The 16,237-nt window shown below is 48.8% G+C and overlaps 1 long non-coding RNA gene across 1 annotated transcript in view; it reads right to left on the bottom strand.

Annotated features, from left to right (window-relative positions):
• The window catches only part of LOC129478770 (uncharacterized), a 36,581-nt gene extending 24,792 nt beyond the window's left edge, over nt 1-11,789 (bottom strand). The window contains exons 1-5 of the long non-coding RNA XR_010119944.1: nt 11,346-11,789; nt 11,028-11,254; nt 7,800-7,922; nt 4,027-4,124; nt 3,706-3,937 (exon numbers count right to left, since the gene is read on the bottom strand). This is a non-coding gene — a long non-coding RNA (uncharacterized lncRNA). The remainder of the gene's footprint in view (nt 1-3,705; nt 3,938-4,026; nt 4,125-7,799; nt 7,923-11,027; nt 11,255-11,345) is intronic.
• Between the last annotated feature and the right edge of the window lie 4,448 nt (nt 11,790-16,237).

Here is a 16,237-nt window from a genome sequence, read left to right as displayed (position 1 = left end):
TTTATGCCTGTAATCCCAGCACTTTGGGAGGTTGAGGCGGGCGGATCACTTGAGGTCAGGAGTTCAAGACCAGCCTGGCCAACATGGTGAAACCCCATCTCTGCTAAAAATACAAAAATTAGCTAGGTGTTGTAGCATGTGCTTGTAGTCCCAGCTACTAGGGAGGCTGAGGCAGGAGAATCGGTTGAACCCGGGAGGTGGAGGTTGCAGTGAGCCAAGATCATGCCACTGCACTCCAGCCTGGGCCACAGAATGAGGCTGCGCATCTAAAAAAACAAAAACAAAACAAAAAAGTCCTGCTTGGGCAGGGTGCAATAGCTCACTCCTATAATCCTCGCACTTTGGGAGGCTGAGGCAGGAGGATCATTTGAGTCCAGGAGTTCAAGACCAGCCTGGGCAACACAGGGAAAACCCTGTCTCTACAAAAAAAAAAAAAAAAAAAAAAAAAAAAAAAAAAAAAAAAAAAAAATTTCAAAAAATTAGCTGGGCATGGTGGCATGTGCCTTCAGTCTCAGCTACTCAGGAGACTGAGGTAGGAGAATCACTTGAGCCCAGGAGATCAAGGCTGCAGTGAGCTGTGATGGCATCACTGTATTCCAGCCTGGGCACCAGAGGGAAACCTTGTCTCAAAAAATAATAAATATAAACTTCCCACTTAGTCATATACTACATCTGCAGCTATTAGAATGTGAGAAAGTGGCTGGGCGCGGTGGCTCACACCTGTAATCCCAGCATTCTGGGAGGCCAAGGTAGGCAGATCACCTGAGGTCAGGAGTTCAAGACCAACCTGGCTAATATGGTGAAACCCCGTTTCTACTAAAAATACAAAAAATTAGCCAGGCATGCAAACAAGCAAAGAAATATAATAAATAATGGATAAACTCAAACAATTGAGATGGGCCCCGAAATGACTCACATTAAAAAATTCACAGTCAGAAACTTTAAAACCATGATCACAACTGTACTCTGTGTTTCCAAGAAGCTAGAGGAAAGATTAAACATGTTGAACAGAGGCAGAGAAGAGATACAAAAGATCCCAGCTGAACTTGTAGAGATGAAAATTATGGTATCTGAGAAACACCTGAGGGATTAATAGGCTATTATCCACAACAGAGGAAAAGATGAGTGAACTTGACTTGAAGACATAGCCATAGAAACTACCCAAAATGAACCACACATGGAGAGAAGACTGAACAAATTTGGAACAGATCATCAGTAAATGGTGGGACAACTTTGAGTGGCCTAATATATGTGTAATTGGAGTTCCCGAAAAAAAGATAGGGAGAAAAATACAAAAAGATCAGAAATGGTAACTACATGACTAAATGTAAAGATTGGGGTGTAGGGGCTTTTCTAAATCTCTTTAAAAGACCTGTTTAGGCCGGGTGCGATGGCTCACACCTGTAATCCCAGCACTTTGGGAGGCCGAGGCGGGCGGATCACGAGGTCAGGAGATCGAGACCATGAGACCATCCTGGCTAACACGGTGAAACCCTGTCTCTACTAAAAATACAAAAAATTAGCCGGGCGTAGTGGCGGGTGCCTGTAGTCTTGGCTACTCGGGAGGCTGAGGCAGGAGAATGGCGTGAACTCAGGAGGCAGAGCTTGCAGTGAGCTGAGATTGCACCACTGCACTCTAGCCTGGGCGACAGAGCGAGACTCATCTCAAAAAAATAACAATAATAATAAAAAACTGTTTAAAGCAAAAATAATAACAATATACTGTGGGTTTTATGATATGTGTGGAAAAATGTAGTATGACAACAGCTGGGCACGATGGCTCACACCTGTAATCCCAGCACTTTGGGAGGCCATGGTGGGTGGATCATCTGAGATCAGGAGTTTGAGACCAGCCTGGCCAACATGGTGAAACCTCGTCTCTACTAAAAATACAAAAACTAGCCAGGCATGGTGGCAGGTGCCTGTATCTAGCTACTCTCAGGAGGCTGAGGAGGTTGCAGTGTGCTGAGATTGCCCCATTGCACTCCAGACTGGGTGACAGAGTGAGACTCTGTCCCAAAAAAAAAAAAAAAAAAAAAAAAAGGGATATAAAAAACCCTAAAGCAACCACTAAAATAACACAACAAAAAGTTATAGCTAATAAACCAACAAAAGGGACATAATAAAATCACAAAAACTCATCCAAATGAAAGCAGAAAACGAGGGGGAAAAAAGGAAGAAAACAGATAGGAGAAAGAGAAAACAGTGAGATGATTGATTTAAAGTCAACTGTATCAATAATCACATAAAATATAAATGGTCGAAAAAAGCAAGGTTCAGCAATACGCTGCCTACAAGAAACTAATTTCAAGTATAAGACACAAATAGATTAAAAAGAAAACAGGAAAAGAGATATGCTAATACAAACTATTTTTGAAAGCTGGAGTAGCTATATTTATATCAGATAAAGTAGATTTCAGAGCAAAGAATATTGTCAGGGATAAACACAATCATTTCATAATGTATCAATTCAGGAAGAGAACAGGAGTCCTAAGTGTTTCTGTACCTAATAACAGAGTTTTAAAATACATGAAGCACAGCCATTAGAATTACAAGGAGAGGACAGGCGCGGTGGCTCATGCCTGTAATCCCAGCACTTTGGGAGGCTGAGGCGGGCGGATCACGAGGTCAGGAGATCGAGACCATCCTGGCTAACACGGTGAAACCCCGTCTCTACTAAAAATACAAAAAAAATTAGCCGGGCGTGGTGGCGGGCGCCTGTAGTCCCAGCTATTCGGGAGGCTGAGGCAGGAGAATGGTGTGAACCCAGGAGGTGGAGCTTGCAGTGAGCCGAGATTGCGCCACTGCACTCTAGCCTGGGCGACACAGCGAGACTCCGTCTCAAAAAAAAAAAAAAAGAATTATAAGGAGAAATAGATAAATCTATAGTTATAGTCAGAGGTTTCAACAGCCCTGTGTCAATCTTTTTATTTATTTATTTATTTTTTGAGACAGGGTCTTGCTCTGTCACCCAGGCTGGAGTGCAGTAGTGCACTCTCAGGTCACCGTAACCTCCGCCTCCTGGGCTCAAGCAATCCTCCCACCTCAGCCTCCCAAGTAGCTGGGACTACAGGAGCACACCACCATGACTGGCTAATTTTTGCATTTTTTGTAGAGAAGGGTGTTCGTTATGTTGCCCAGGCTGGTCTCGAACTCCTAGACTCAAGCAGCCCTCCCACCTCGGCCTCCTAAAGTGCTGGGATTACAGGCAGGAGTCATTGAACCCCACCCTGTCTCAATAATTGACAACACAAATAGACAGAAAATAAGTCAGAATACAGAAGACTTGAACACCACTATCAACACACTTTGAACCTAATTAACATTTATAGAACACTCCACCCAACGTCGGTAGAATATGCATACAAATAGGAAGTGCATACAAATAGGAAGACCATATTCTAAGTCATAAAACAAATCCCAGTAACTTTAAAAGGATTCAACTTATACAAAATATGTTCTCTGACCACAATGGAATTAAATTAGAAATCAGTAACAGAAAGATAGCCAGAAAAATCTCCAAATAGTTGGCAGCTAGATAACACATTATTTAAAAAAAAGAAACTTAGAAAATATTTTAACTTAATGAAAAATGAAAACATGACATCACAATTTGAGGTGCTAAAGTAGTACTTGCAGGGAAATTCATAGCACTAAATGCCTATATTAAAATAAGAAAAAAGTGCCAGGCGCAGTGGCTCATACCTGTAATTCCAGTACGTTGGAAGGCTGAGGTAAGTGGATCACCTGAGGTCAGGAGTTCCAGGGCATCCTGGCTAACATGATGAAACTCCGTCTCCACTAAAAATACAAAAATTAGTTGGGTGTGGTGGCAGGCACCTGTAATCCCAACTACTCAGGAGGCTGAGGCAGGAGAATCGCTTGAACTGGGAGACAGAGGTTGCAGTGATCCAAGATCGCGCCATTACACTCCAGCCTGGGTGACAAGAGTGAAATTCCATCTCAAAAACAAAACAAAACAAATGAACAAACAAACAAAAATTAGCTGAGCATGGTGGTGCTTACCTGTAGTCCCAGCTACCAGGGAAGCTGAGGCATGAGAATCGCTTGAACCCGGGAGGCGAAGGTTGCAGTGAGCCGAGATTGCGCCGCTGCACTCCAGCCTGGGTGACAAGAGTGAGACTGTCTCAAAAATGAATAATAAAATAAAGAAAAAAGCTATCTTAGGAACTAGAGGAAGAAAAATAACAAGAAAGGAAATAAACATCAGAGCAGAAATCAATGAAGTAAACAAGACAATAGGAAAAAAATAAAATCAAAAGGTATTTCTTTGAAAAAATTAATTAATTAAACTCTAGCCAGACTGATCAGGAAAAAAGCGATAAGATATAGATCACCAATGTCAAGGAATGAGAAAGACATCACTATACATTCTTTGGATATTAAAAAGAAAATCAGGGAATATTATGTATGTTTCTATCAAAATCAACTTCAATGAAATAGACAAATTACTCAAAAACAATTATCCAAGTTCACTCAGCAAGAAATAAATAACCTGAGTATCCCTATGCCTATTAAAGAAATTGAATTTATCATCAAAAACGTTCTCATAAGGAAAACTCTTGGCCCAGATGGCTTCCCTGGTGAATTCTACCAAACGTAGAATTCTTCCTTAAGGAAGAAATAATACAATTATATGCAAACTCTACCAGAAAATTCAAGAGAAGAGAATAATTCCCAATTCATTCTATGACACTAGCATTACTGTGACACTGAAACCTAACAAAGACATATAAAAAAACTACAAATACCCATCAAGATTGATGGAAAAACTCTCATTTTATTTAAAGAAGTTTTTTCTTCCTACAAGATGCCAAACAGAAAAATTCTTAACAAGCTTTTAGCAATCAAATCCAATAATTTATAAAATAGATAACACTTGATGACCAAGTGGGGGTTTATTCCAGAAATTCAAGGTTGATCCAACATTTGGAAATCAATCCATGTAATTCACCAAATTAACAGAGTAAAAAATTTAAAAAAAAAACATGATTATCTCAATAAATACAGGAAAAGCATTTGATAACACCCAATGTCCACTCTTGACAAAAACTCTCAGCAAACTAGATATTGAAGGGAACTTCCTCCAACTTATAAAAGGTATCTAAGATAAACCTACTGTTAACATAGTACTTAATGGTGAAGATAGAGTGCTTTCACCCCAAGATAGGGAACGAGGCAAGAATATCCACTCTCACCACTTCTATTCACATTGCACAGGAGATTCCAGCCAATGCACTTAGGCAAGGAAAAGAAACGAAAGGCATGTAGATTAGAAAGAAGATGTAAAACAGGCTTTACATGCAGATAACATAATCATCTATTTAGAAAATCCTGTGAAATCTAGGGAAAAAGTTATTTTCGGGACAGTCTCACTCTGTCACCCAGGCTGGAGTGCAATGCTGTGATCTCGGCTGACTGTAACCTCCACTTCCTGGGTTCAAGCAATTCTCAGGCCTCAGCCTCCAGAGTAGCTGGGATTACAGGCGCGTATCACCATGCCCAGCTAATTTTTGTATTTTTACTAGAGATGCGGTTTCGCCATGTTAGCCAGGCTATTCTGGAACTCCTGACCTCAAGTGATTGCGAGTTGTCCGCCTCTCCCTCCCAAAGTACAGGAATTTCAGGTGTAAGCCACTAAGCTTGGCCAGAGACAGCTATGAAAACTAGTAAGTGACTTAAGAAGGCTTCAGAATACAAGCTCAATAAACAGAAAACAATTGTCCTTCCGAATGCTACCAATAAGTAATCAGAAACTAGAATTCAAAATTCCAGTATCATTTACAATAGCAACAAAAATATTATTTGCCTGAGTATAAATCTAACAAAAGATGTGCAGCCGGGCGTGGTGGCTCACGCCTGTGATCCCAGAACTTGGGGAGGCCTAGGCGGGCGGATCACGAGGTCAGGAGATCGAGACCATCCTGGCTAACACGGTGAAACCCTGACTCTACTAAAAATACCAAAAATTAGCTGGGCGTGGTGGTGGGCGCCTGTAGTCCCAGCTACTCGGGGAGGCTGAGGCAGGAGAATGGCATGAACTCCGGAGCAGAGGTTGCAGTGAGCCGAGATCGCACCACTGCACCTCAGCCTGGGTGACAGAGCAAGACTCCGTCTCAAAAAAAAAAAAAAAAAAAAAAAAAAAAAATGTGCAAGACTGTACACCGAAAACTACAAAACATCGCTGATTGAAATTAAAGAACACCTAAATAAACGGGGGACACACAGTCATGAATCAGAGCATTCAATATTGCTAAGTTGCCACTTCTCTCCAAATTGACCTATGGATTCAATGTAGTCCCAATCAAAATCAAAATCCTGACAGGCTTTTTTTTTTGGTAGCTGACTCTAAAATTCATATGGAGATGCAAAGGAGCCATAAATGATTCAAAAAATTTTGGAAAAGAAGAATAAAGTTTGAGGACTTACACTTCTTTAAGACATTATAAAATTTGGCCAGGTGTGGTGGCTCACGCCTGTAATCCCAACACTTTGGGAGGATGAGGGGGGAGGATCACTTGAGGTCAGGAGTTCAAGACCAGCCTGGCCAACATGGTGAAACCCTGTCTCTGCTAAAAATACAAAAATTAGCTGGGCGTGATGGCGCACTCCTGTAGTCCCAGCTACTCAGGAGGTTGAAACAGGAGAATCACTTGAATCCAGGAAGCGAAGGTTGCAGTGAGCCGAGTTCGTGCCATTGCACTCCAGCCTGGGAGACGGATAGAGACTCCATCTCAAAAAATAAAATAATAAAAATATATAATTTATATATATAAATTATTAAAATAGTACACATACTTCCAAAATATATAGAACTATTACTTTAAAAGACATATTAGAAAGCTACATTACTCAAGACCATGTGGTCCTGGTGTCAAGATTTAAAGAAACATACGTTAATTGTACAGAACAGAACATCCAGAAATAGATCCACATGTCACTTGATTTTTGATAAAGGTGGAGGTGACACAGCGAGAAAGGACAGGCTTTGCAACAAAAGCTGCTGGGACGATTAGGTCTCCATCTGCCAAAATGAGAACTTTGACTCCTGCCCTGCACATATAAAACTGACTCAAAATGGACCATAGACATCAATGTACAATCTACAACTATTGAAAACGCAGGAGAAAATCTTTGTAATCTTAGATTAAACAAACATTTCTTAGACCAAAAGCACAATCCATAAAAGAAAGTATTAATAGCTGGGTGCAGTGGCTCTTACCTATAATCCCAGCACTTTGGGAGGCCGAAGTGGGAGGACTGCCTGAACTTAGGTGTTTGAGACTGGCCTGGCCAACATGGCAAAACCCCATCTCTACAAAAAATACAAAAATTAGGCTGGGCATGGTGGCTCACGCCTGTAATCCCAGTGCTTTGGGAGGCCGAGGCGGGCGGATCATGAGGTCAGGAGTTCAAGGCCAGCCTGGCCAACATGGTGAAACCCAGTCTCTACTAAAAATACAAAAAGTTAGCTAGGCGTGGTGGCAGGTGCCTATAATCTAAGCTACTCGGGAGGCTGAGGCAGGAGAATTGCTTAAACCTGGGAGACGGAGGTTGCAGTGAGCTGAACCGCGCCACTGCACCCAGCCTGCACAACAGAGTGAGACTTCGTCTTAAAAAAAAAAAAAAAAAAAATTAGCAGATTTGGTAGATTGTACCTATAGTCCCAGCCACTCCAGAGGCTGAGGCAGGAGGATGGCTTAAGCTTGGAAAGTTGAGGCTACAGTGAGCTACGATCATACTGTGCCGGGAATTGGTGGGTTCTTGGTCTCACTGACCTCAAGAATGAAGCCATGGACCCTTGCGGCGAGTGTCACAGCTCTTAAGGTGGCGCGTCTGGAGTTGTTCGTTCCTCCCGCTGGGCTCCTGGTCTCTCTGGCTTCAGGAGTGAAGCTGTAGACCTTCACGGTGAGTGTTACAGTTCATAAAAGCAGTGCGGACCCAAAGAGTGAACGGTAGCAAGAGTTATTGCAAAGAGAGAAACAACAAAGCGTCCACAGAGTGGAAAAGAACCCGAGCGGCTTGCCACTGCTGGCTCGGGCAGCCTGCTTTTATTCTCTTATCTGGCCCCACCCACATCCTGCTGATTGGTAGAGCCGAGTGGTCTGTTTTGACAGGGTGCTGATTGGTGCATTTACCATCCCTGAGCTAGATACAAAGGTTCTCCATGTCCCCACCAGATTAGCTAGATAGAGTGTCGACACAAACGTTCTGCAAGGCCCCACCAGAGTAGCTAGATACAGAGTGTCGATTGGTGCATTCACAAACCCTGAGCTAGACACAGGGTGCTGATTGGTGTATTTACAATTCCTGAGCTAGATATAAAGGTTCTCCACGCCCCCACCAGACTCAGGAGCCCAGCTGGCTTCAACCAGTGGATCTGGCACCCGGGCTGCAGGTGGAGCTGCCTGCCAGTCCCACGCCATGTGCCCACACTCCTCAGCCCTTGGGTGGTCGATGGGACTGGGTGCCGTGGAGCAGGGGGTGGCACTCGTCGGGGAGGCTCAGGCCACACAGGAGCCCACGGAGGCGGGGGAAGGCTCAGGCATGGCGGGCTGCAGGTCCCAAGACCTGCCCCGCGGGAAGGCAGCTAAGGCCCAGTGAGAAGTTGAGCACAGCGCCGGTGGGCCGGCACTGCTGCGGGACCCAGTACACCCTCCGCAGCCGCTGGCCCGGGTGCTAAGCCCCTCATTGCCCGGGGCCGGCAGGGCCGGCCGGATGCTCCGAGTGCGGGGCCCGTGAAGCCCACGCCCACCCGGAACTCTAGCTGGCCCGCAAGCGCCGCCGCAGCCCTGGTTCCCGCTCGCGCCTCTCCCTCCACACCTCCCTGCAAGCTGAGAGAGCCGGCTCCGGCCTTGGCCAGCCCAGAAAGGGGCTCCCACAGTGCAGTGGTGGGCTGAAGGGCTCCTCAAGTGCCACCAAAGTGGGAGCCCAGGCAGAGGAGGTGCTGAGAGCAAGCGAGGGCTGTGAGGACTGCCAGCATGCTGTCACCTCTCAATACCACTGCACTCCAGCCAGGACAACACAGCAAGATTCTGTCTCTTAAAAACTAAAATATTGTTCACTTTACATATTATATGTTAATTATAAACAAAGCTGTTTTTTTAAAAAACGAGTTTGAGCAACATCAGCTCCCCTACTCCTACTCTTAAGACAAGAGAAATTCAAGGCTAGGCGCGGTGGCTCATGCCTGTTATCCCAGCACTTTGTGAGGCCGAGGAGGGTGGATCACCTGAGGTCAGGAGTTCGAGACCAGCCTGGCTAACATGGTGAAACCCTGTCTCCACTAAAAATACAAAAATTAGCCAGGTGTAGTGGCAGGCACCTGTAATCCCAGCGACTCAGGAAGCTGAGTCAGGAGCATCGCTTGAACCTGGGAGGCAGAGGTTGCAGTGAGCTGAGATGTGCCATTGAACTCCACTGTACTCCAGCCTGGGCGACAGAGCGAGACTCCCTCTCAAAAAAAAAAAAAAAAAAAAGGGCAAACTCCTTTTTTTTTTTTTTTTTGAGATGGCGTCTCACTCTGTCCCCCGGGCTGGAGTGCAGTGGCGCAATCTCTGCTTACCGCAAGCTCCGCCTCCTGGATTCACGCCATTCTCCTGCCTCAGCCTCCTGAGTAGCTGGGACTACAGGCACCCTACACCACGCCCGGCTAATTTTTTTGTGTTTTTAGTAGAGACAGGGTTTCACCATATTAACCAGGATGGTCTCAATCTCCTGACCTCGTGATCCGCCCGCCTCGGCCTCCCAAAGTGTTGGGATTACAGGCATGAGCCACCGCGCCCGGCCAAAAGGGCAAACTCTTAAAGTGGAGTGCTGGCTGCCAGGGGCTGGAAAGAGAGGAGAAGGGGGAACTGTCCTTTAATGCGTGTAGTTTCAGATTTGTAGGATGAAAAAGTTCTGCAGCTCCGGGAAGGTGACTGCCTGCCAAGGAGGCAGGCGGCCAGCCACAGTTCTGACTCCAGGAGCCACACGTACCTATGCTTTTTTTTGAGACAGAGTCTCGCTGTTGTTGCCTGGGCTGGAGTGCAATGGCACAATCTCGGCTCACTGCAACCTCCGCCTCCCGGGTTCCAGCAATTCTTCTGCTTCAGCCTCCTAAGTAGCTGAGATTACAGGAACCTGCCACCACCCTGGCTAATTTTTGTATTTTTAGTAGAGATGGGGATTCACCATGTTGGCCAGGCTGGTCTCGAACTCCTGACCTCAAGTGATCCACCCGCCGCAGCCTTTCAAAGTGCTGGGATTACAGGCATGAGCCACCACGCCCGGCCGCACCTATGCTTTTGATGATGGGTCCAATGACCGTGATGGTGGTTAACACCAATCAAGCCTTAGGCACTGGCTGCCCATCTCGATCAGGCTGCAACCAGGAAGGAGGCAGCCCACCCTCCAAGGGACACGTGATCCACATGAGCAGCTCGGCCAGGGGCCTTTCTTCCACCCACCTCATCCATCTGCCTCATTTATACCAAGTGGGTGCTGGGCAGGTGCCGGCCATGGTGCAGCGCAGCCTCAAAGCACGTCCAGCAAGACGGCCTGTGGGGTGGGGGACCTCACCCCTTGTATTGTTTTGTCCCCTCAAAGTCTCAGCTAAAATTGGGGCAGCAAATAAAAGCCTTTTGGGTGGTAGGGGTGGGGCAGGGATCGGGTCTCGCTGTGTGACCCAGGCTGGAGTGCAGTGGTGCAATCACAGCTCACTGCAGCCTTGAACTCCTGGGCTCAAGCAATCCTCCTGACTCAGCCTCCAGAGGAGCTGGGATTACAGGCATGCCCCACCACGCTGGGCTAATTTTTTCTATTTTTTGTAGAGATGGGGTCTTACTATGTTGTCCAGGCTGGTCTCCACCCCTGGGCTCAAGTAATCCTCCTGCCTCGGCCTCCCAAAGTGGTGGGCTTACAGGCATGAGCCACGGCGCCCAGTCAAGAAAACCATTTTATCGTCCCATTACAACGAGGTCAATAACAGGTGTTAGCTATTGGTGGTTCTGTGCTGAGGGCCTCACCTGATGACCCCACGGAACCCTCCTCCCTGTAAGGAAAGCGTAACCCTGTCTTGCAGATGAGGAAACTGAGGCTCAGTGGTGCTGCCGAATCACTCGGATTTGCTAAGCGCTTACTCTGGGCTGGGCACTTGTCCAGATGCTCAGGACCATCGGCTTCACGTGCCTCCGCAATCTTGTGAGGTGAGGAGCCACGTCCGTCCCCACTCCATGTCCTAGGAAACCGAGACCTGAGAGGAGAGGGATTTGCTCAAGGTCACAGCCATAGAGGCACCGCCCGCCCAGGAGGGCTCACTGACCCTCTCCTTCCTCCAGGCCCACCTGCAGGGGGAATCACCGTCCTGGGGAGCCCGGAGACCCAGGCCCCCCCTCACAGGCGAGGGGCTGGCACGCGGCCTCTGGCGGAGCTTCTGGCCTTCACCGTCTCCACCTGGTCACTCGTCAATGGCCGGCTGCCTTCTGGAAAGCTGCTGCTGCGCGACAGTGACCCTGGGTAGAGTGAGGCATCCACGGGTGCTCGCTCCCAGAGATGGAGGCCGGAGCCCTGAGCAGAGGCTCCGGCTGTGCCCCTGTCCTCTGTGGCCCCCAGGGCTGCAGAGCTGGACAGGCCGATTCCCTTGTCACTCCTAAAAGAACATTTGAAGCCCCCAGCAGGCCGGTGTGGGCCCCCCAGTTCCTCAGCTACTCTGGGCTTTCCTTCCCCAGAGGCTGTCGGACCTGCCTTCCGGCCTCCGTCACATGACCGCACAGCGAGGAGGCGCTTCTGTGAACCAGGAGGTGGCCCTCACCACGCAGAAGCTGTGGGCGCCTTCATCTTGGACTTCCAGCCTCCAGAACTGTGAAGGATTGGTTTCTGTGGTTGATGAGGCATCCGGTCTATGGTTACTTTATTCTAGAGCCCAACTGGGCGAAGGCGATTGTACGTTATCTGTGAATATACTAAAACCGTAGAACCGTACACTTTCTATTTGCTTTTATTTTGTGAGACAGGGACTCACTGTGGCCCAGCTGGAGTGCGGTGGCACAATCATAGCTCACTGCAGCCTCTACCTTCCACCTCATTCTCCTGAGTAGCTGGGACGACGAGCACGTGCCACCGCGCCCAGCTAATTTTTTGTTGTTGTTTGCTTTTTGAGATGGAGTCTCACTGTGTCACCCAGGCTGCAGTGCAGTGGTGCAATCTCGGCTCACTGCAACCTCTGCCTCTCGGGTTCAAGCAATTCTCTGACTCAGCCTCCCGAGTAGCTGGGATTACAGGCGCCCGCCATCACGCTCGGCTAATTTTTGTATTTTTAGTAGAGACAGGGTTTCACCATCTTGGCCAAGCTGGTCTTGAACTCCTGACCTTGTGATCCACCCGCCCCAGCCTCCCAGAGTGCTGGGACTACAGGCATGAGCCACTGAGTCTGGCCTATGCCTGGCTAATTTTTAAGTTTTTTGTAGAGATGGCGTCTCACTATGTTGCCCAGGCTGGTCTCAAACTCCTGAGCCCGAGATCCTCCCACTTCGGTCTCCCAAAGTGCTGGGATTACAGGCAGGAGCCACTGCACCGGCCAGAACCATACACTTTTATTTTTTTTTTTAAGATAGAGTCTTTGTCACCCAAGCTGGAGTGCAGTGGTGCAATCTCACTGTAACCTCTGCCTCTCGGGTTCAAGTGATTCGCCTGCCTCAGCCTCCTGAGTAGCTGGGATTACAGGCATGTGCCACCATGCCCTGCTAAGTTTTGTATTTTTTTCAGTAGAGACGGGGTTTTGCCATGTTGGCCAGGCTGGTCTTGAACTCCTGACCTCAGGTGATCTGCCCGCCTTGGCCTGCCAGAATGCTGAGATTACAGGCAGGAGCCACCACATCCAGCCAGAACCGTACACTTTAAATGCGTGAGTTGTGTGGTATGTGAACTGTATCCCAATAAAGCTGAGGTAAAGCATTTTAATACATGTGTGAGACTGTCTGACCAGCATTCAGTCTGCATTTGTCATGGATGCTGAGAAGCCCACATCACTAAGCCAGGCCCCTGTGGTCTAGATGTTGCCGAAGAATTGAGCCGTATTTAGAGAGAAGAGTCCCTGGTCGCTGAGCTAAGCCCTGGTGCTCTGTGTGATTATTCTGGGGGCTCCATTTGCATGTTTAACACGGAGCACAACTGCCTCGCCTTTGCTGGGCCCCGGACCGGGGAGGACAGGGTAAGTGTGCGTGTCTCTGGCCTGACAATTAGGAAATTCAGGCATGTGAGTTTGAGCGACAAGCCCGGCCTCACTCAGCAAGACAAGTGGCAGCCAGGAATAGTGCAGGGCTCCCAGCTGTGTCTGGCCCGCCGTAAACACCCAGCCGCGCCACCCTTCTTCTGTCTGATTAAAAAGGGAACATGAAATAAGAACCAGGGCTCAGGCTGATACAGGAACTAATCCTGCCTCTGCATTCCGAGTCGTGCTGTCTGGGCCCGAAGGGAGCTGGGCTGGCCTTCGCCAGTTCCCATGTTGATTTCGGGTTCACCTTCCTGGACACAGGCACAGAGATGGAGTTCATTCGCTCCGATGTGTTCGCTTGCATTTAATAGTTTCCATCGGCCGGGTGCGGTGGCTCAAGCCTGTAATCCCAGCACTTTGGGAGGCCGAGGCGGGCAGATCACAGAGGTCAGGAGTTCGAGACCAGCCTGGCCAATGTGGTGAAACTCCATCTCTACTAAAAATATAAAAATTAGCCGGGCGTGGTGTGGAACACCTATAATCACAGCTAGTTAGGAGGCTGAGGCAGAATTGCTTGAACCCGGGAGGCAGAGGATGCAGTGAGCCGAGATCGCACCATTCCACTCTTGCCTGGGCAACAAGAGTGAAACTCCTTCTCAAAAAAAAAAAAAAAAAAAAAGTTTCCATCGTCCAGGGTCAACAGGGCTGCTAAGGACTCGGACTCAGCATCATGCCGGGGAACCTTAGCAACAGGACAGCTGAGGGCAGTCTGGTAGAACTGGGGTACCAGAAGGCTGGGGTGTCATAGAAGGAGCTGAGACAAAGCACGGGGTCAAAGGCTGGGTGTTTGAAACCAGCCTAGCTCTGCATCTTCCCAGAAAAGTGACCTTTGGCAAGCTCCTTGGTCCCTTCTGTGGCACAGCGTCCTCATTGATTGAAGGGGAACAGCATACTTGAAGGGTCAGCGGTGGCAGGAAGGGGCCTGGACAGCACCAGAGTGGCTGGTTGTGCCCTGTGATCTTGATGGGCAGTTTTTGGACTGTCACACAGTAAAATATTTGCTTTCATCCTATGCCCAGACCCCAACCAGGTGGGAAGCTGTTTCTCTGGGGGCACCCAAGCAGGATAGAGGATGACCAAGAGAACCACCAAGCCAGAGGCGACAGAAGATCACCTGGGCTGTGAGAAACCTCTGAGGGCCTGCAAGTGCCACAGGCCATCACACCATTTTTTTTTTTTTTTTTTTAGATGGAGCCTCACTCTGTCACCCAGGCTCTGGAGTGCAGTGGTGCAGTCACGGGTCACTGCAACGTCTGCCTCCTGGGTTCAAGCGATTCTCCTGCCTCAGCCTCCTGAGTAGTTAGGATTACAGGCACATGCCACCATGCCTGGCTAATTTTTGTATTTTTAGTAGAGACAGGGTTTCACCATGTTGGTCAGGCTGGTCTTGAACTCCTGACCTCGTGATCCACCCACCTTGGCCTCCCAAAGTTCTGGGATTACAGGCGTGAGCCACCGCGCCCCGCCAGGCCATCAGCTTTTTTTGTAGTTCCTGATGAAACTGTCTTCTTTTGGGCTCCAAGAGGGGCTTTCCTGTTTGGCCTCATGGCCCAGCCGACAGCGAGTCTCTGTCCCATTTAAAACAGCCCCAGAGCAGAAGGGACTCTCCTGAGAAGTGACTTCGAAGGTGAGAGGAGGAGGTGTTATGGGGTCGCTGTGCAGCTGCTTCTCCCAGACCCTGGATGTCTCAGGCAGGTGAGCCTGGCCTGGCCCAGACAGCCGGCTCTCCCAGGCCGGGATCCTGGAGAGGAACCCATGACAGCTGGGCAGAATCTACTGTCTGTGCCTCTTCTCCCAGTCTGGACTTCTAAATTTCACCTGCTGTCAGCTGGAGAGGCTGGAGGGCTTCCACTATGTGACTAAATGCCACTTGGAATCCACTTTATACTCACAACCTCCCTCCTTGTACATTTCCCTCTCGAAACTGTTACCCACAGATTCAGCTGCGTCTCCCCGTCTCACTGCGCCTCTGCATGAAGGCTTTGCTCTCCTGAGCTCCTGAGCTTCTGAAACCCTGCTATCAGATTAGGCCTGCACCCCATTCTCTGTACACACACACACACACACACACGCACACACCATAGTCTCATGGGCAGAGCTCAGGAGCCGACTCCACACCGAGAAGCCAAACCATGACAGTGAACTGCACCACCCAGAAGCCATCTGCGTGGAGCTCGGCCAGCAATGCCTGTTATGCAATTTCCTGCTTTGGTGTCTCAGCCCCAGGAGGCAGGATGCAAGCGCCGTTGGTTTGCTGCAATGTGCAGAACCCACAGAAGACCCGAATTCTGATGCCCAGAGTGGATGGGGCCTCCCTGTCCCCGTGGGGCTGCAGAGAAGCCACTGCCCACCCTGGATGATGAGCCTGTATGTGGTGGGTGCAGCAGCCGGCCCCTCCTCAAAGGGAATCAGATGGCCTCATTGTGGGCCAGAAAGAACTGACTGCCCTGAGACTTCCGGGGTGGGGAGGGGGGTGCACTTCCTGCCCGGGGCACCCAGGATAGAGGAGCAGAGGCCTGGGACCTTCTCAGTAACAGTCACCAATGTTATTGGACACTGCACATGGCCCCACAGTCTCAGGCTCAAGACTGAGAGTGCGCCATGGAGAGAGGTGGCTCTGTGGCCAGAGTTCAAATCCTGACTCCGCCTTCCCCTAGCTATGTGGTCTCAGGCAGCTCCTTGGCGTCCACTCTCCCCGTTCCTTCGTCTGTGAAATGGGGGTGGCAGTTAACACCTCCCTTGTGGGGTTGTCATGAGGATTCAATGAGTTCGCACCCAGAAAGAACAGGGAGTTTCCACTGAATCCGCCAGGAGGCAGCTCCTCTGAAAATCTCCATTTTCTTTTTCCTTTTTTTTTGGAGACAGGGTCTCACTCTGTCACCCAGGCTGGAGTGCAGTGGCGCAATCTCGGCTCACTACAGCCTCCGCCTCCTGGGTTCCAGTGATTCTCCTGCCTCAGCCTCC

The sequence above is a fragment of the Symphalangus syndactylus genome, chromosome 3 (assembly GCF_028878055.3).
Source record: "Symphalangus syndactylus isolate Jambi chromosome 3, NHGRI_mSymSyn1-v2.1_pri, whole genome shotgun sequence".
In the NCBI taxonomy this organism is placed as follows: Eukaryota; Metazoa; Chordata; class Mammalia; order Primates; family Hylobatidae; genus Symphalangus; species Symphalangus syndactylus.
This window is presented reverse-complemented; position numbering and strand designations above follow the sequence as displayed.